The sequence below is a fragment of the Ranitomeya variabilis genome, chromosome 8 (genome assembly GCF_051348905.1).
Source record: "Ranitomeya variabilis isolate aRanVar5 chromosome 8, aRanVar5.hap1, whole genome shotgun sequence".
In the NCBI taxonomy this organism is placed as follows: Eukaryota; Metazoa; Chordata; class Amphibia; order Anura; family Dendrobatidae; genus Ranitomeya; species Ranitomeya variabilis.
The window spans coordinates 220,134,685-220,155,644 of record NC_135239.1 but is presented as its reverse complement, the minus strand read 5'-3'; the positions used below and the strand labels follow the sequence as shown (position 1 = coordinate 220,155,644).

At 44.9% G+C, this 20,960-nt stretch overlaps 1 protein-coding gene across 3 annotated transcripts in view; it reads right to left on the bottom strand.

Annotated features, from left to right (window-relative positions):
* Nucleotides 1-20,960, bottom strand: part of LOC143787988 (ER membrane protein complex subunit 3) — a 154,353-nt gene that overhangs the window by 6,881 nt on the left and 126,512 nt on the right. The gene's annotated exons all lie outside the window — the stretch shown is intronic.

The window sequence follows — 20,960 nt, the reverse complement described above, 5'->3', positions numbered from 1 at the left end:
CAATCCTCCACATTATTGTGAATAGGCGGAGTGCCCCCATGTCCTTGATATACATACAGCTTCACCTCACATACTAAATACAAAATGACTTGGAGTTCCTCCGTACCAGTGTTATACAGTCATGGCCGAAAGGTTTCTCACCCTTGAAATTGTTCCAGAACATGAAGTATTTCTCCCATACAATTATTACAATTCCACATGTTTTGTTATACACGTTTTTTTTCTATTTTTTGTGTTGTTCCAATACACACCACAAAGAACATAAAGGCATAAACTGGACATAATTTTACACAAAACCCTCAAAATGGGATGGACAAAATTGTTCACTCCTTTAACCCCTTCACCCCCAAGGGTGGTTTGCACGTTATGGACCGGGCCAATTTTTACAATTCTGACCACTGTCCCTTTATGAGGTTATAACTCTGGAACGCTTCAACGGATCCCGGTGATTCTGACACTGTTTTCTCGTGACATATTGTACTTCATGATAGTGGTAAAATTTCGTTGTTATTACCTGCGTTTATTTGTGAAAAAAACGGAAATTTGGCGAAAATTTTAAAAATTTAGCAATTTTCCAACTTTGAATTTTTATGCAATTAAATCACAGAGATATGTCACACAAAATACTTAATAAGTAACATTTCCCACATGTCTACTTTACATCAGCATCATTTTGGAACCAAAATTTTTTTTTGTTAGGGAGTTATAAGGGTTAAAATTTGACCAGCAATTTCTCATTTTCACAACACCATTTTTTTTAGGGACCACCTCTCATTTGAAGTCATTTTGAGGGGTCTATATGATAGAAAATACCCAAGTGTGACACCATTCTAAAAACTACACCCCTCAAGGTGCTCAGAACCACATTCAAGAAGTTTATTAACCCTTAAGGTGTTTCACAGGAATTTTTAGAATGTTTAAATAAAAATGAGCATTTAACTTTTTTTTCACACAAAATTTACTTTAGCTCCAATTTGTTTTATTTTACCAACAGGAGAAAATGGACCCCAAAAGTTGTTGTAAAATTTGTCCTGAGTACGCCGATACCCCATATGTGGGGGTAAACCACTGTTTGGGCGCATCACAGAGCTCGGAAGCGAAGGAGCGCCATTTGACTTTTCAATGCAAAATTGACTGGAATTGAGATGGGACGCCATGTTGCGTTTGGAGAGCCCCTGATATGCCTAAATATTGAAACCCCACCACAAGTGACACCATTTTGGAAAGTAGACCCCCTAAGGAGCTTATCTAGAGGTGTGGTGAGCACTTTGACTCACCAAGTGCTTCACAGAAGTTTATAATGCAGAACCGTAAAAATAAAAAATCATATTTTTTCACAAAAATTATCTTTTCGCCCCCAATTTTTTATTTTCCCAAGGGTAAGAGAAGAAATTGGACCCCAAAAGTTGTTGTACAATTTGTCCTGAGTACGCTGATACCCCATATGTGGGGGTAAACGACTGTTTGGGCGCATGACAGAGCTCGGAAGGGATGGAGCGCCGTTTGACTTTTCACTGCAAAATTGACAGGAATTGAGATGGGACCCCATGTTGCGTTTGGAGAGCCCCTGATGTGCCTAAACATTAAACCCCCCACAAGTGACACCATTTTGGAAAGTAGACCCCCTAAGGAACTTATCTAGAGGTGTAGTGAGCACTTTGACCCACCAACTGTTTCACAGAAGTTTAGAATGCAGAGCCATAAAAATAAAACAAACATTTTTTTCCACAAAAATTATTTTTTAGCCCCCAGTTTTGTATTTTCCCAAGGGTAACAGGAGAAATTGGACCCCAAAAGTAGTTGTCCAATTTGTCTTGAGTACGCTGATACCCCACATGTGGAGGGGAACCACCGTTTGGGCGCATGGGAGGGCTCGGAAGGGAAGGAGCGCCATTTTGAATGCAGACTTAGATGGAATGGTCTGCAGGCGTCACATTGCGTTTGCAGAGGCCTTAATGTACCTAAACAGTAGAAACCCCCCACAAGTGACACCATTTTGGAAAGTAGACCCCCTAAGGAACTCATCTAGATGTGTTGTGAGAGCTTTGAACCCCCAATTGTTTCACTACAGTTTATAACGCAGAGCCGTGAAAATACAAAAAAAAATTTTCCACAAAAATTATTTTTTAGCCCCCAGTTTTGTATTTTCCCAAGGGTAACAGGAGAAATTGGACCCCAAAAGTTGTTCTCCAATGTATTCTGAGTACGCTGATACCCCATATGTTGGGGTAAACCCCTGTTTGGGCGCACGGGAGAGCTCGGAAGGGAAGGAGCACTGTTTTACTTTTTCAACGCAGAATTGGCTGAAATTGAGATCGGACGCCATGTCGCGTTTGGAGAGCCCCTGATGTGCCGAAACAGTGGAAACCCCCCAATTATAACTGAAACCCTAATCCAAACACACCCCTAACCCTAATCCCAACAGTAACCCTAACCACACCTCTAACCCAGACACACCCCTAACCCTAATCCCAACCGTAAATGTAATCTAAACCCTAACCCTAACTTTAGCCCCAACCCTAACTGTAGCCTTAACCCTAGCCCCAACCCTAACCTAACCCTAGCCCCAACCCTAGCCCTAACCCTAATGGTAAAATGGAAATAAATACATTTTTTACATTTTTTTATTTTTCCCTAACTAAGGGGGTGATGAAGGGGGGTTTGATTTACTTTTATAGCGGGTTTTTTAGCGGATTTTTATGATTGGCAGCTGTCACACACTGAAAGAAGCTTTTTATTGCAAAAAATATTTTTTGCGTTACCACATTTTGAGAGCTATAATCTTTCCATATTTGAGTCCACAGAGTCATGTGAGGTCTTGTTTTTTGCGGAACGAGTTGACGTTTTTATTGGTAACATGCTCGGGCACGGGAGATTTTTTGATCGCTTTTTATTCCGATTTTTGTGAGGCAGAATGACCAAAAACCAGCTATTCATTAATTTCTTTTGGGGGAGGCGTTTATACCGTTCCGCGTTTGGTAAAATTGATAAAGCAGTTTTATTTTTCGGGTCAGTACGATTACAGCGATACCTCATTTCTATCATTTTTTTTATGTTTTGGCGCTTTTATACGATAAAAACTATTTTACAGAAAAAATAATTATTTTGGCATCGCTTTATTCTGAGGACTATAACTTTTTTATTTTTTCGCCGATGATGCTGTATGGCGGCTCGTTTTTTGCGGGACAAGATGACGTTTGCAGCGGTACCATGGTTATTTATATCTGTCTTTTTGATCGCGTGTTATTCTACTTTTTGTTTGGCGGTATGAGAATAAAGCGTTGTTTTTAGCCTCGTTTCTTTTTTTTTTTTTTTTTTTTTTACGGTGTGCACTGAAGGGCTTAACTAGTGACAGTTTTATAGGTGGGGTCGTTACGGACGCGGCGATACTAAATATGTGTACTTTTATTGTTTGATTTTTTTTATTTGGATAAAGGAATGTATTTATGGGATGCTTCCCTGTACCGCCGGCACACCGCGATCATGTTTGATCGCGGTGTGCCGGGGGTTAATGTGCCGGGGGCGGTCCGTGACCGCTCCTGGCACATAGTGCCGGATGTCAGCTGCGATAGGCAGCTGACACCCGGCCGCGCTCCCCCCGTGAGCGCGGCCAATCGTGCTGGACGTACTATTCCATCCTTGGGAATTAGGGCCCACCCCACATGGACGGAATAGTACGTCCAATGGCAGAAAGGGGTTAAAGAACTGTGGGTAAACAATTTGGTTTCAAGCATGTGATGCTCATTTAGACTCACCTGTGGCAAGTAACAGGTGTGAGCAATATGAAAATAACATCTGGAACCAAATAAAAAGGGGAGACGTTGCCTTACTCTTTGCATTGTGTGTGCCACACTAAGCATGGCGAACAGAAAGAGGAGAAGAGAACTGTGCGAGGACTTGAGAACCAAAATTTTTGAACAATATCAACAATCTCAAGGTTACAAGTCCATCTCCAGAGATCCTGATGTTCCTTTGTCCACGGTTCACAACATAATCAAGACATTTAAAGCCCATGGCACTGTAGCTAACCTCCGTGGATGTGGATAGCAGAGAAAAAATGATGAAAGGTTTCGACGCAGGATAGTCCAGTTCCAAAGACGCTGTCCTGCAGGCTCAGGGTGCATCAATGTCAGCGCAAACGTCTGTCCACATGTGAATGAAATGCTGTGGCAGGAGACCCCCGGAGGACCCCATTGCTGACAGAGACATAAAAAAGCTAGAATGCAGTTTTTCAAAATGTATGTGAGTAACTAAAATCCTTCTGGAAAAGCGTCTTGTGGACCGAGGAGACCAAGATAGAGCTTTTTGGTAAAGCACATCATGGTAGTACAAGACCCACTAATTATATAGTATGAATGATACCTTGACAAAACAAACACAGACTAATCTGTGGATTCAACAGTCTGATGTTTATTGCAAATTATATGATATTTAATTTTTAAAGTTAGTTATCATAGGTGAGTAAAATTTTAGAGTCAGTAGTGGCCTGGCTGCTCTGAGAAGACCCTCTCGAAGAGCTCCTGCTCTTACAAAGAAAATTACCCTGTTTTACACGGCTATCTGGCCTGAAGACTCTAGCTGGACCTCACTAATTCAGTTGGGGAAGACTGGGATCTTAATTCCAAGATCAACAGCTCCACAGACACTTCAGGAGCTGAGCAAGCTTGACCCGGAGTGAGAGGGAAGACGCCATCTTCTACCACCCCAAGTTGCAGTGAAGGAAGGGACGGAGGCGGCAGGATCCTCGCCGTGGGGCAGACGAGACCCATAACCACAGAGGGGATTGAAATCACCAATGTCCTGTTCAGCCCCTGATCTCCCCCTTCCAGCAGTCAGGACATCCCCTCTCCTCTGCACTGCCCGAAGCATAAACCCGCCAGCAGCTACAGACATGACACAGCGGGTCTTCCCCGCCCGCTGCCTGTTCTCTTCCTCCCCTCCGGAGTGAACATAGCAGGATGCTCCGGCAGAACGCGATTCGGTCCCGGACTGCGGTGCACACCATCCGGCTGCACCGCTCCTTCCCGCTGCCGCAGACACAGCACTCTCCCGTGCTGCCACTCCCAGCTTCGGCCGCTATGCTCCCATCCCGGCGCCATCTTGGGAGGACGTGGTCTGGTGTGGGAGAGCAGCTCAGACGTAAGAGTGCCCTGCCTCAGCCGTACAGAGGTTTCATGCTCCCCCGAGTCCCTCTCACGCACAAACTTATGGAGAGGGGAAGCCCAGTGGGAAGAGGGGAGAAAGTGGAGCGAGGGAAGGGAGAAAAAGCAAAGGAGAAATACAAGAAAGAAGGGAGGTGTCCTGAGGTTACTGGAGCGGAGCGAGAAGACCGCAGCGTCTGATTGCTCCTACTCCGGCGCTGAGAAGAAGCACTTCTCCATCTTATTAAAAGTGTTTATTTCTTCCGGCAGAACAGGCGTTATTAATCGGCCATGTTGGAAATTCCTGTGCTCACAGCTGTGCTCTGTTAGCCACTCCTTTCCCCTTTATAATCTGGGCTCTGTTACTAATCCTCGTCAGAGTTAGCTTTTTGCTGCATGGCTAATGGAGGGAGAGAAGTTTTTATGAGGAGAGTTGGAGGAGTTATTAGTGACTTTTGTTTGGATTGTATGTGTGGCAATTCCTTATCTATTTTGGTTTATTCTCCTTCCTCTACACTCCGATGCATTCCTCTGTTACATGTGAGTGAATATTTTGCATGCCTGGAATTTTGTTACCCCTTGTCCATGTTGCCTTGTTTGTCGGGTTGGTGTATTGCTAACTCAGGAGATAAGACATATCTGACGGAGCCTCCTGACCAGCCGAAGACAATCCAACCCGTCCAGGCTCAATTGTACCCTCCAGCCACGCAGCAAACATCTTTAGCCTGATGTGTTACAAGTTTTGGAGGGATCTGAGTGCCAGCCTGTAACACACAGCATTCGCTACCCTAGTTGGGGGCAACTACCAGAACAGAACTTTCCTGCTCCCACCCCTACTGTGAATACCCTCCCCAGGGGAAACGTAATTACACACATGAAGTAGGCAAATTGTCTCTTCAGAGTGGAAGAGGACTAGAACTCTAGTGCCACCTAGTGGAATAATAACAGAGCAGAAGCGGCGGATGGGAGTATTCATTAGCCGGCTCCTGCGCTGTATATATTTAAAAAAAAAACACGTGGGTCGTGCGCAGAGCAGGATCAGTAACGTTCTCTGTCAGTGCACAGCTGACAGTTTACACAACACAGGGGCGCTGCTACATCCCCATACTACACCAGCGATCAGCCTACAAAAATGGATAGTCCCATAGTGGGACGAAGTACAAAAGTTAAAAAAAAATAAATAAATATTAAAATAGTAAAAAATATTAAACAAAAAAATTCAAAAGATATTGTACCTATACATAAATAACTCAGGGTTCTTAGTAATAATGTTTTTTTATCAAAAATATAAATGTGTACTTTTATTATTAAATATTTTTATGAAAAAATATATAAAGTGCACTTTTGCTTTTTCCTTATTACAGCAGGGTTTTTGCTCATTTTATTTCTTGTAGGTTTTGTATGCGTTATGGCCAATGTGAACATTCGTTTGTGCTGCATGTGTACCAACTTAAACCAACCTCAATTTTTTTTTTTTTCATTATTATTATTAGACATTTTTATAGCGCCATTTTTTCCGTGGCGCTTTACATGTGAAAAGGGGCAAAGATAGACAAGTAAAATAAACATGAGCAAAAACAAGGCACACAAGTACAGGATAGAGGACCCTGCTCGCGAGGGCTCACAGTCTACAGGGGATGGGTGAGGATACAGTAGAAGAGAGGACCCTGCCCGCGAGGGCTCACAATCTACAAGGGATGGGTGAGGATACAGGAGGAGAGAGGACCCTGCCCACAATCTACAGGGGATGGGTGAGGATACAGGAGAGAGGACCCTGCCCGCGAGGGCTCACAATCTACAGGGGATGGGTGAGGATACAGGAGAGAGGACCCTGCCCGCGAGGGCTCACTATCTACAGGGGATGGGTGAGGATACAGGAGAGAGGACCCTGCCCACGAGGGCTCACAATCTACAAGGGATGGGTGAGGATACAGGAGGAGAGAGGACCCTGCCCACGAGGGCTCACAATCTACAGGGGATGGGTGAGGATACAGGAGAGGACCCTGCCCACGAGGGCTCACAATCTACAGGGGATGGGTGAGGATACAGTAGAAGAGAGGACCCTGCCCGCGAGGGCTCACAATCTACAAGGGATGGGTGAGGATACAGGAGGAGAGAGGACCCTGCCCACAATCTACAGGGGATGGGTGAGGATACAGGAGAGAGGACCCTGCCCACGAGGGCTCACAATCTACAGGGGATGGGTGAGGATACAGGAGAGAGGACCCTGCCCGCGAGGGCTCACAATCTACAGGGGATGGGTGAGGATACAGGAGAGAGGACCCTGCCCGCGAGGGCTCACTATCTACAGGGGATGGGTGAGGATACAGGAGAGAGGACCCTGCCCACGAGGGCTCACAATCTACAAGGGATGGGTGAGGATACAGGAGGAGAGAGGACCCTGCCCACGAGGGCTCACAATCTACAGGGGATGGGTGAGGATACAGGAGAGGACCCTGCCCACGAGGGCTCACAATCTACAGGGGATGGGTGAGGATACAGGAGGAGAGAGGACCCTGCCCACGAGGGCTCACAATCTACAGGGGATGGGTGAGGATACAGGAGGAGAGAGGACCCTGCCCGTGAGGGCTCACAGACTACACAGGATGGGTGAGGATACAGGAGGAGAGGACCCTGCCCGCGAGGGCTCACAGTCTACACGGGATGGGTGAGGATACAGTAGGAGAGAGGACCCTGCTCGCGAGGGCTCACAGTCTACACGGGATGGGTGAAGATACACTAGGAGAGGGTAGAGCTGGTTGTGCGGCGGTTCAGTAGGTTGATAATCACTGCAGGTTGTAGCATTGTCGGAAGAGGGGAGTCTTCAGATTCTTTTTGAAGGTTTCCGTGGTAGGCGACAGCCTGATGTGTTGGGGTAGAGAGTTCCAGAGTATGGGGGAAGCATGGGAGAAGTCTTGTATGCGGTTGTGGGAAGAAGAGATGAGAGGGGAGAAAAGAAGGAGGTTGCGTGTGGGTAAGTAACGGGAGACCATGTCACAGATATATGAAGGAAACTGGTTGTGGATGGCTTTGTACATCATAGTAAGGGTTTTGAACTGGAGTCTCTGGACGATAGGAAGCCAGTGAAGGGCTTGGCATAGGGGAGAGGCTGGGGAATAGCGGGGAGACAGGTAGATTAGTCGGGCAGCAGAGTGTAGGATGGATTGGAGTGGTGCCAGAGTGCTAGAGGGGAGGCCAGAGAGTAGGAGGTTGCAGTAGTTGAGACGGGAGATAAGGGCATGCACTAGTGTTTTTGTGGTCAAGGAATGCGCGGATCCAGTAAATATTTTTGAGTTTTGTGTTTTTTCTTTGTATTTTTCCATTATGTGCAAGCCAGGGTGTGGCCTCCCTTTCCTAAGCTGGAAATTGTATTTAAAGGCTTCCCCAGATTGTTATCCACAGGTCAGGACCTGGTCCTTTTGTTTGCCCTTATTCACACACTGAGGTCGGCTCTGACACATGGCAAGGTTTTTAATACACTATGTTCCAAATTATTATGCAAATTATATTTTGATCGGATTTTCCTAAATGGTTGGTGCAAATGACAGTCAGTCTAATAAAAGTAATCACCCGTTAGAGTATACATCGAATGTTATTGAAGAAACCTCCCAATGATAACAGTACAATCTCCAAAATGAATAAAAACTCAAAATGCACTGTTCCAAATTATTAGGCACAGTAGAATTTCTAAACATTTGATGTTTTAAAGAACTGAAAATGCTCATTTGTGGAATTTGCAGCATTAGGAGGTCACATTCACTGAACAAAAAAGCTATTTAACTCCAAAACATCCTAACAGGCCAAGTTACATGTAACATAGGAGCCTTCTTTGATGTCACCTTCACAATTCTTGCATCCAATGAACTTGTGAGTTTTTGGAGAGTTTCTGCTTGTATTTCTTTGCCTCCCAGAGCTGCTGTTTGGATGTGAACTGCCTCCCACCCTCATAGATCTTTTGTTTGATGCTCCTCCAAAGGTTCTCTATAGGGTTGAGGTCAGGGGAAGATGGTGGCCGCACCATGAGTTTATCTCCTTTTATGCCCATAGCAGCCAATGACTCGGAGGTTTCTTTGCAGCATGAGATGGTGCAGTGTCATTCATGAAGATGATTTTGCTCCTGAAGGCACATTTCTGCTTTTTATACCATGGAGGAAAGTTGTCAGTCAGAAACTCTATATACTTTGCAGAGGTCATTTTCACACCTTCAGGAACCTTAAAGGGCCCTACCAGCTGTTTCTCCATGATTCCGGCCCAAAACATGACTCCTCCACCTCCTTGCTGATGTTGCAGCCTTGTTGGGACATGGTGGCCATCCACCAACCATCCACTACTCCATCCATCTGGACCATCCAGGGTTCCTCGACACTCATCAGTAAACAAGACTGTTTGGAAATTAGTCTTCGTGTATGTGTGGGCCCAATACAACCATTTCTGCTTGTGAACACTGTTTAGGGGTGGCCGAATAGTAGGTTTATGCACCACAGCAAGCCTTTGAAGGAGCCTACACCTTGAGGTTCGAGGGACTCCAGAGGCACCAGCAGCTTCAAATATCTGTTTGCTGCTTTGTAATGGCTTTTTAGCAGCTGCTCTCTTAATCCAATGAACTTTGCCTGGCAGAAATCTTCCTCATTATGCCTTTATCAGCACAAACACATTTGTGCTCAGATACAGCCACAAATCTCTTAACAGTACGATGATCACGCTTAAGTTTTCGGGAAATTTCTAATGTTTTCATCCCTTCACCAAGGCATTGCACTATTTGATGCTTTTCAGCAGCAGAGAGATCCTTTTTCTTTCCCATGTTACTTGAAAACTGTGACCTGCTTAATAATGTGGAACATCATTTTTAAGTAGTTTTCCTTTAATTAGAATCACCTGGAAAACCAATTATCACATGTGTTTAAGGGTACCGTCTCACAGTGGCACTTTTGTCGCTACGACGGTACGATCCGTGACGTTCCAGCGATATCCATACGATATCGCTGTGTCTGACACGCAGCAGCGATCAGAGACCCCGCTGAGAATCGTACGTCGTAGCAGATCGTTTGGAACTTTATTTCGTCGCTGGATCTCCCGCTGTCATCGCTGGATCATTGTGTGTGACAGCGATCCAGCGATGCGTTCGCTTGTAACCAGGGTAAACATCGGGTTACTAAGCGCAGGGCCGCGCTTAGTAACCCGATGTTTACCCTGGTTACCATCGTAAATGTAAAAAAAAAAAAAACCGTACATACTCACATTCCGGTGTCCGTCAGGTCCCTAGCCGTCTGCTTCCCGCACTGACTGACTGCCGGCCGGAAAGTAAAAGCAGAGCACAGCGGTGACGTCACCGCTGTGCTCTGCTTTCACTTTACGGCCGGGAGTCAGTCAGTGCGGGAAGCAGACGGCGAGGGACCTGATGGACACCGGAATGTGAGTATGTACGGTTTTTTGTTTTTTTTTACATTTACGATGGGAACCAGGGTAAACATCGGGTTACTAAGCGCGGCCCTGCGCTTAGTAACCCGATGTTTACCCTGGTTACCCGGGGACATCGGCATCATTGGTCGCTGGAGAGCTGTCTGTGTGACAGCTCCCCAGCGACCACACAACGACTTACCAATGATCATGGCCAGGTCGTATCGCTGGTCGTGATCGTTGGTAAATCGTTTTGTGTAACGGTACCCTAAGATTGATTTCAGTGATCCATTGAGCCCTGAGACACAATACCATCCACGAGTTTATTTGAAAAACAAAACAATTAAATCTTTATGACACTTAAATCCAATTTGCATAATAATTTGGAACACAGTGTATTAGAATAGGTTCCGTCCCGATCACAGTTACCTTGTCGGCGGTGAGATGGCTTTTATGCTATTTTTGATCAAAAACAGTATTACCAAGAACCCTGAGTTATTTAAATGCACTTTTGCTTTTTTCTTATTTAGTTACAGCAGGGTTTTTGCTCATTTTGTTTCTTGTAGGTTTTGTACATGTTTACTATCGCCACGTCCACAACGACCCAATCTATAACTGTCCCAATAGTTAACCCCTTTAGTGAACAACTTAAAAACCAAGGCAAAAAACAACGCTTTATCATCATTCCGCCAAACAAAAAGTGTAAGAAAACATGATCGAAAAGACGGATAGAAATAAACATGGTACCGGTGAAAACGTCATCTTGTCCCGCAAAAAACAAGCCACCATACAGCTCCATCAGCGGAAAAATAAAAAAGTTATAGCTCTCACAACAAAGGGATGCAAAAATAATTTTTATTTTCTATCAAATAGTTTTTGTGTAAAAGCGCCAAAACATAAAAAAAAAACAATATAAATGAGGCATCGGTGTAATTGTACTGACCTGAAAAATAAAGCTGTCATCAATTTTAGCACACACGGAACGGCATAAACTCCCCCCCCCCAAAAAAAAATAAAAAAAATCCTGAATTGCTGGTTTTTGTTCATTCTGCCTCCCAAAAATCGGAATAGAAACCGATCAAAAAAGGTCATGTGTCTGAAAAGGGTACCAATAAAAACGTCAAATCGTCCCACAAAAAAACAAGACTTCACATGACTCTGTCGGATCAAATATGAAAAAATTGAGTTCTCAAAATGTGGTGATGCGCTATAAAAAGTGTCTTAGTGTGTGACAGCAGCCAAACATAAAAAACCGGTATAAATCTGGTATTGCTGTAATCGCACCGACCCGAAGAATAAAGTCGCCTAATCACTTATACCGCATGAGGAACGGCGTAAAAAATAAATAAAACCAATTCTTCACATGCTGTTGATTTGTTCATTCTGCTTCCCAAAGATCGCAGTAAGGAACGCCGCACATTTATCTTGTGCTGAGCGCTTGCACCGAGGTTTCCATGTAAAATCGCTGAAATACGTGATTCAGACGGAACCCCTGGCAGAAGATTCCTCATAATGAGGCAGACTGAGGCACTTTGGACGCAGTCTGACCTGTGTTCCAGCGGTGTCTTTTTAAGATTGCATGAAAGTGCCGTCGATCACAGTTTTGTGCATTTCTGAAAAGGACACCACTGAACAGAGGCCAGACTGAGTCCAGAGTAACTCTGCTGCCTCATTATAGTGAATGGATCCATCGGAGGTTTCATCTATCACGTCACTCTGAGATTTAGATGGAAATTCCAAAGTGCTCAGCGTAGAGCGCAGGATAACGGTGATCCAAAACGTTACGTAAAATGTTCCCAATAAAAGCTTCAACTCAATAGATGGCAGACCTGCTTTTTTTGTGGATTATCGGAAATATAGGGAGCTTTCATGTTACTGGTAGCACAAAGACTCTGGAAAGCGAAATGGCTCCTCACCCACCGAAAGAAATTCAGCAAATTCTGTGCTCCCAAATCCCCCCTGCCTTTTGAGCCCAGTGTGCCTAAACAACATATAGCGCCCACATGTTAGGCGGGATCTCATCACTACAGAAATGCCAAACTTACGGGTGCATGTCTCCAGAAGCACGGGCTGGGCATAACGTACTGTTGACTACAACGTACTGGTCACTACGACGGCAGTTTGCAATTTTCACTCAGCAACATCCACTGCTGCTTGTTTCTGGAAAACACCCATGGAGTCAAAATTGTCACTACATTTGTAGATAAATTCCCCAAGGGGTATAGGTTCCAAAATGGGGTCACTTGAGGGAAGATTCTGCTCTTCTAGCAATTGGGGGCTCTGTATATGGAGTCTGCAAACTGTTCTAGGAAAATCTGAGTTCCAGGAGGCAAATAGCACTCCATCCCTCCCAAGTCTCTCCGTATGGCTAAGCACATATGGGGTATTGCCACGTTCAGCAGAAATTGTGGGACAAATTTTGGTGCAATTTTTACCCACTTCTTGTGTGAAAATGTGAAATCTTTGGCTAAAACAAAATTTTGTTGGTAAAAATGTAGTTATTTTGTCCTCACTGCCCAATGGTATAAAATTCTGTGACACACCCATGGTGTCAATATGATCACTGCCCCCCTAGATGAATTCATTGAGAGGTGTAGTTTGTAAAATGGAGTCACTTATGGAGGGTTCTGCTGTTCTGGCAACTCATGGGCTCTCCCAGTGGGTCATGGCACCTGCTACTATAACAGTAAAATCTGGCGCTCCTTGCCTTCGGCGCGCTGCACTGTGCCTGAAAAATGTTTCCCGATTACATGTAGGGTATTGGTGCACTCGGGGAAAAAAATGGACCACAGTTTGTTGCAAAAAAAAAAAAAAAAAAATCCTATTAGCCCTTAGAAAAAAAAAACAAAACTTGGGGCTAAAAGAACATTTTAGTGGTGAAAATGTAATTTATTCTTTCTTCACCACTCAGTGGTATAAGATTCTGTGAGGCACATGTGGTATTAAAGTGAACAGCATTATAGAATGCCGTATATCAGCCCTGAAAGGCGGTGGCCGCATCCTATAGCGGCAAAATCTGCCGACAGGTTCCCTTTAATATGATCACTACACTCCTAGATGAGCTCATTGGGGGGTTGTTTGTAAAATTAATTCACATATGGGGGATTCTGCTGTTCGGGCTCCACTAATGTGACAGCAAAATCTGATCTCCAATATGGAGCCTCTTCCCTTCTGAGCTTTGCACTGTACCTCACAAGTAGTTTTCCCCCACATAGGGGGTATCGGCGCCCTCAGGAGAAATTACACAACAAATTGTATGGTCCATGTTCTCCTGTTATATTTATGAAAATGCTAAATTTGGGGCTAAATTAACATTTATGTGGGGAAAATGTAATTTTATTATGTTCTCTGCTCAACGTTATAAACGTCTGTGAAGAACCTGAGGGTTCAGTGTCCTCACCACACATCTAGATCAGTTCTCTAAGGGGTCTAGTTTCCAAAATGGGATCACTTGTGGGGGTTTCCACTGTTTAGGCACATCAGGGGCTTTCCAAATGCGACATGGCGTCTGCTCATCACCATCAAATTTTTCATTCAAAAAGTCCAATGGCGCTCCTCCCCTTCTGAGCCCTGCCGTGCGCCCAAACAGTAGATTTATCCCTCGTATAGGAAATCGGCGCACTCAGGAGAAGTTACACAACAGATTTTGGGGTCCATTTTTTCCTGTTACGCTTGTCAAAATAAAAATATTGGATCTGAAGTAAAAAAATTTGTGAAAAAAAAAGATAAGTTAAATGTTCATTATTTTTCCCCATCCCAAAACTTCCTGTGAAGAACCTGAAGGGTTAATAAACTTCTTGAATGTGGTTCTGAGCACCTTGAGGGGTGCAGTTTTTAGAATGGTGTCACACTTGGGCATTTTCTATCATATAGACCCCTCAAAATGACTTCAAATGTGAGGTGGTCCCTAAAAAATGGTGTTGTAAAAATGAGAAATCGCTGCTCAACTTTTAACCCTTATAACTCCCTAACAAAAAAAATGTTGGCTCCAAAATTGTGCTGATGTGAAGTAGACATGTGGGAAATGTTACTTATTAACTATTTTGTGTGACATATCTCTGTGATTTAAGGGCATGAAAAATCAAAGTTGGAGAATTGTGAAATTTTCAAAATTTTTACCAAATTTCCGTTTTTTTCCACAAATAAACAAAAGTCAAAGAAATGTTACCACTTACTACGATCATGAAATAAAATATGTCACAATAAAACAATGTCAGAATCACCGGGATCCGATGATGCTCCATAGTTATAACCTCAAAGTGACAGTGGTCAGAATTGTAAAAACTGTCCCGGTCATTAATGTGCAAACCACCTTCAGGGTAAAACAAAGCATTTGCACCCACCTGTCGTCTATTGATTGAGGAAAACATTAGACTTCATCTACTCTACCCAGCTAAACTGGAAGTCCAAGATGGAGATCATGTAACTATTTACGAAGAGCCAGTGGGACGATCTATAGAACTTGTTATACCGGCCGTCTTTTATTGTAGGGAGCCTGTTGTTTCCACAATGACATGTTCTCTTTGGTCATTATCCAAGAAGTATCATTTCTCCTTGCGGAGATCGACATGCTAAGCATGCCGAGATGAGGAGACCTAAAGCCGCAATGCTCCTCTGGGTAATATGCTAATTATGCAAATTGTCTCTTCAGAGAGGAAGAGAGCTGGAACTCTAGTGCCACCTATTGGAAGGTAGCAATCCTAACAAGTCAATGTTGACCCTTTAACGAGCCTTGTCACGCAGCCAAACCAGATCTCCGCTTTGCACTGACGAGGGGCAGTACTGTGAAACACAGTGTCTGCAAATTGAGATCTGGTTTGGCTTTTATCCTAAGTCATGTGACAAGGCTCGTTAAAGGGTCAACATTGACTTGTAGGATTGCTACCTTCCAATAGGTGGCACTAGAGTTCTAGCTCTCTTCCTCTCTGAAGAGACAATTTGCATAATTAGCTCTTTGGTGATGGCATGGATCCCCTAGTATATTCTCGGCAGGCCGCTAGCACCGATTTGTCAAGCTGAAAATATAGTTTTTCCTGTTTCCTACTGTTCTTACCCTTTCTGTGTTTCCCCTTCTCGGTTCAGGTACTAATCTGTGCAGGAACCACTGTTGAGGACACCTTGAATGTTTGTTCATACGGCTCGCTGGGACCGAGAGGGATGACCACACCTTGAGGCTGTATACTGCTTGGACCTTGCCCTGGGACTCAGGAGGAGTATTGTCAGACACCAGACTCCAAACCACCTACACCTCTTCACGCTTGCGGTTTTTGTCATAGAGTGTGGCTGGCCTTATCACCCCTCTTAAAGGCAAAAAAAACCAAAACATTTTAATCCAACTGAGACAATTGTCACCAGACATGGTCTTTCTCCAGGAGACACACTAGAGGGCTGACAAGCCTGGTAAGTTAATAGCATCTGGATAGGCGATTGTTATTCTGCCTCGCACGTGTCATCATCACGCGGAATAGCCATTCTTATTAAGAAGGGCCTGCCATGTTCCATTCAGAAATCCATTAGTGACAGCCAGAGTAGATATCTAGTTCAGAAGGTGGAAACAACCGAGAAAATATATTTCTTGGTCAATCTCTATGCTCCCAACCATGATCAACATTATTTCTACACCAATTCTCCAGATTCACTTGGGCCTAACCATCTAATAGTAGGAGGAGACTTTAGTACAATGTCCTGCCTTGGACCACTCCTCACCCTCTCCACAGACCTCGGTGCCACCGCTTCCCTCCTACACTTCATGGATCAGCTATCACTCTGTGACCCATGGAGAATGATGGATTCTGCAGCTAGAGAGTACACCCGCCACTCGCTTACACATCAGTCCTTTTCCCGTATTCATTACTTCCTCATTTCCAAACAACTATTTACCCAACATCACAATTCCCGCATACATCCAATACTGATCTCCGATCATGCTCCCATTTCACCAATCCTGACTTTAATGGTTCCAGGGCCCCGGACGCGACATTGGAGGTTTCCGTCCTCCTGGCAGAATCGGAGGATTTCAAAGCCTTTCTTAAATTACACTGGAATGGCTTCCGAGATGACGATATCACCCATATTGATAATATGTCATCAGTTATCTATCATGTAGGAGGAAAGCACACAAAGTAATTCATCGCGTTACATACTGCCCTCCTGCAGACTCAGACGACGCTCACCTTGTCCCCATCTCAAACAAGCTTATTCTACGACCAAACATCTCCTGGACTCTTTTATACATTCCCAATCACACTGGCAGGTCCAATTAACCCAAAATAAATGTTATCGCTGGGGAAAGAAGACAAGCAAATTACTAGCTACCCCATCTAAACACAAGCATGCCTACAAGCCAGTCAGTATATTGATTGCAAGAAGCCCCCAGGAGAAACGCTGCACTGAAAAGGTTAGTCCATAGTTATCCCTAAACCTAACAGAGACCTGTTACTGCCACAATCACATTGCCCAATCTCACTCCTCAACCGATGCTAGCGTTGTCTCCGCCGCACAACAGGGGCAGCAGATGCATTTTCCAGCGCATCCGCTGCCCCATTGTGAAGTGCGGGGAGGTGGGGGCAGAGTTCCGGCCGCGCATGCGCGGTCGGAAAAAGCGGACCGTCGGGAGCAAAAAACGTTACATGTAACGTTTTTTGCTCCCGACGGTCCGCCACAGCACGGCGCAACCGTCGCACGATGGTTGCGACGTGTGGCAATGCGTCGCAAATGCGTCGCTAATGTTAGTCAATGCAGAAAAAACGCATCCTGCAAGCACTTTTGCAGGATGCGTTTTTTCGGCAAAACGACGCATTTGCGACGTATTGCAGTTAACGCCAGTGTGAAAGTAGCCTTACTCAGGGACGGAGCAGTGAGGCAAATATACGCCTGGCGGTCGCAGCCACGGTCTGCAATGCTGATGAGTCTGTATGCCGAAAAGGCCTTTGACAAGTTGGTATAGCCTTTTTTGTATGAAGTTCTAGGCAGGGGAAATTTTGGCCCAAGATTCAGGATGACATTAGAACTTATATATATCAGAATCACCTGACCATTTACCAAATCCACCTGGCACAAGCCGGGCGATTATCCTACACATCAAGGCTCGGATGCTTGGCCCCCCCAATACCACCACAGACACTTTTCTATTACATTCTGCAACCCTAGATTAAAAATGTCTAACCCAATGTCTGCCAAATTAACTCCATCACTCCTATATAATTCTGGTGTGAAGCCATCAAGATCTAATAGTCTGAATGAAAACCCACCAGTACAGCTGTAAATCTTTCCATGGCCCTATTAGTCAGTTAGTATTTGGGGACAAACATTAGAAAAAGGCAATCTTTCTTCATTCCCCCATAGGAAATCTTATCTCTTAGATTTCCCCAAATCAGTTCTCCCTACATGTGAAATTACTACCTGTGGAGTTGGCCATGTCTAGAGTCACTTTTTAATTCTTCCCCCAGACGATTCCAACATAAACATCCAGAAACGTTCACTACCGAGGATCGAAGGATGTATTTCTGGAGTATCTTCTTGCTGCTCTCTGAAGGAACGGCCTACAATCCATAGAATAGAGGACCTGAACTGACATTTACTCTAGAGCCAACAATTGGGCCTTCTATATAGGTCACATCTGACTCCCAGCAGCCAATACTCTTGGTGGTGCCGTCTTCTGGGCCTAACCTATAGCTGCCTCCAGTGGCCCAATTCTGAAATATGGGATGATATTTTTACATCGCCCATATACAATTTTAGAAAGAATTTTTTTTTTTAATGTGATGCGCCCCTGTGTAGTAAGAGGGGCCTTTACTGGAAGTCTTATTGACAACTATTTTCTAATGGTCGGCATCCTATTTAATCTAATGCCACATCTGTAACCCATTTGATCTGTTTTACATCTTCTCACCTAAATAAGAAATGTCAACTCCTTTACTCCAAATCACTGAAGGAACTGGATCCTGCCAGCATATTGGCTGCCACCAATTCACTTAAGAGAGCTGTGAAAAAGACAAAGTAAGAGCAGGCTAAAAAAGTGTGGTCTTAAAATTACCCGTGCACAGTCGAAGCTTTCCAAAAGTCCTATGGACACTGGACATCTCATCTGGACACCAAGGAGTCAGCCTATAGCCTTCATCAGCTGCTAGCCGCAATGCTCGGGAGTGCTGCACTATGCGATCGAAGACAAAGCTTACTCTAGCTAACGACTCAGAAATCCATGACAATGACAACTGTTCTGGTAACATATCATTAATGGATAGAAGGACTCTACCTTGTTCTGTGTATAATCTACTCATTCACCTAAGTCCTCCGTACGGCAGAATAATCTGCCATGTTCTAGCCAATAATGAAAGCTTAATGTAAAGGGGACTGATCCAATATCACTCCATCATTGTTGTGGACATGAGATGCCTTCTTGCTGCACGATGCTCCGGCTCGTGGTGGCGAGATGAAGAAACCGCCATGCCATACGCTCTACCTGCTACATAAGATGCTTGCAACCAGATCATGAACTTCAAGCTACAAACTACCAGCTCTCTCTGCAGCTTGGCTGTTCGCACACACTGATGACAATGTGTTGATAGCAAAGTCCGTACCTCTATTACCGGGCGTGAGTATTCTCTGCTCTTCTACATGCGTTCCCCATCTTGTCCTAGGGACCACTATTGGCAGTAGACCCCTTACACCGCATTCTTGTCAATCCCCTCATATACTTTGTCTTAGACAATTTCCCATTACATATACCCATGTCGCTGACAATGCATGAGCCCAGGTAAACTCCTGCCGCCAGCAAGTACAGCCATTGCAAGGATTCATAAATTAGAGCCATACGTAAAGATCCTCTTCACCTCCTTATCTAATGGAATATGTGGTCTAGGAGACTTCAGACCCCCAGTACCATGCCACAACAGCCCAGAAAAGACCCGACCCATGGGCATTCTAGGTAACGAGGCTGCGGGCGCCCAGCAGCTCTCACAATGCAGCTCTCTCATTTGTCAATAACTTTCTCATCCAGGAGTCTGCTGAATATATAGTAATTCCCTAAACTACGGCAAGGATGCGCAGTTTTCTGCTCTGCACTCGAACCATTCAGCCATCTTTTTAGACTTGGCTAACCTCACAACCATCCGTTCTGACCCCATCCACCAGTAAGTGGTCCAGGTAACGCAACGCTACTCGTCTGCAGATCCCCTCTGGACATTGTAGAAGGGAAGAGAAGGCTCCACATTAAGCGATAATAAAGCCCATGGAGGCATCACAGTAATACTTAGCCCCGAGGTGAAGGCCTATTGAAGCCCTCCGGTTCCCCGGTGACGTCTGAGAACAGATCGCATCTCGGCTCTTTTAACACAAGAGTTAGGAGACCAAATGAGGCGGACTTACCTGAAGCTTGTGGTTCATCCACTGCATCATTTACAGAGAACTCTTCGGGGTAAGAGGTGGTGAACGGCCCTAGAAGAGCCTACGTCTTGGGGACTGTCCTCAATCCCAGGCAGAGGAGTGTTGGGAGGCCGGAGATTCTGCTCCTTCCAAGCTGTTTTGAAAACTACTTCTTCAGAAGTTGCTATGGATTTTAAGTTATCTGATCAGTAAGAGCCACTAAATTTTGGAACCATAAAACCTTCTTTAAATCCCTTAAACTATTTGGGATTTTTCCCGATCCAGCTTCACGGCTTTCAGAAAGGATTCCCCGAAGTTCTTTATATAACAGCCATAGATGCATGCCCCCGCAGAACGAGCCCCACTGGCAGGACGACTCGGTAAAGGTGACAGACGCCCTTTCTGATATTGTGTCCAGGATTTTTTTGTCTCGGTGCCGTTTTCTTCTCTGACATCGGATTCAGCCATAAGCCGACATGTTCAGCCCCATCTCATGGACGGTGGACAGCCAGCTTGTGTCTGAAGGACTCCTAGTCCCAGGCCATAGTGCCAAAGCTCAGGTCTGCCTCCAATACTATGTCCGTACGCTGGAAGAGTCCACTGTAGTCCTCTGGATACAACTGTAAGAATATGGAGGATGATTGCAGCCGGAATGACAGATGGGGCGCTCCGGATCCGCTCCTGCTCCTCGTGGCTCATTCAGTCTGTTCCTTTATTTCCTCGGGCAACTTTCTTCTGTTGAGGGCAATAAAGTTAATATTTCTAAAAATTTGTTTTTCAAATCTTCTCTTTAATTGCTGTAGTCAGATGGAAACCCGCGGGGATAACTCACAGGGGATGGCTTCCTTACGGCCGGACTCCGCTATACCGGGCCTGTATCCCCCTCTGGCTAACCACTAGACCACGAGTCACATGCTACAATCAGCTTCCATTGCACTAACACTTGTCTAAATGCCTCATTTCCATGAAGCTATTCCTATTGCGTGTAGACAGGGCAACATGAATGTTCTCACTCTCGGCGGCAGCATCCGGCAGACACTGCAGCAGCCTCCTTAACCC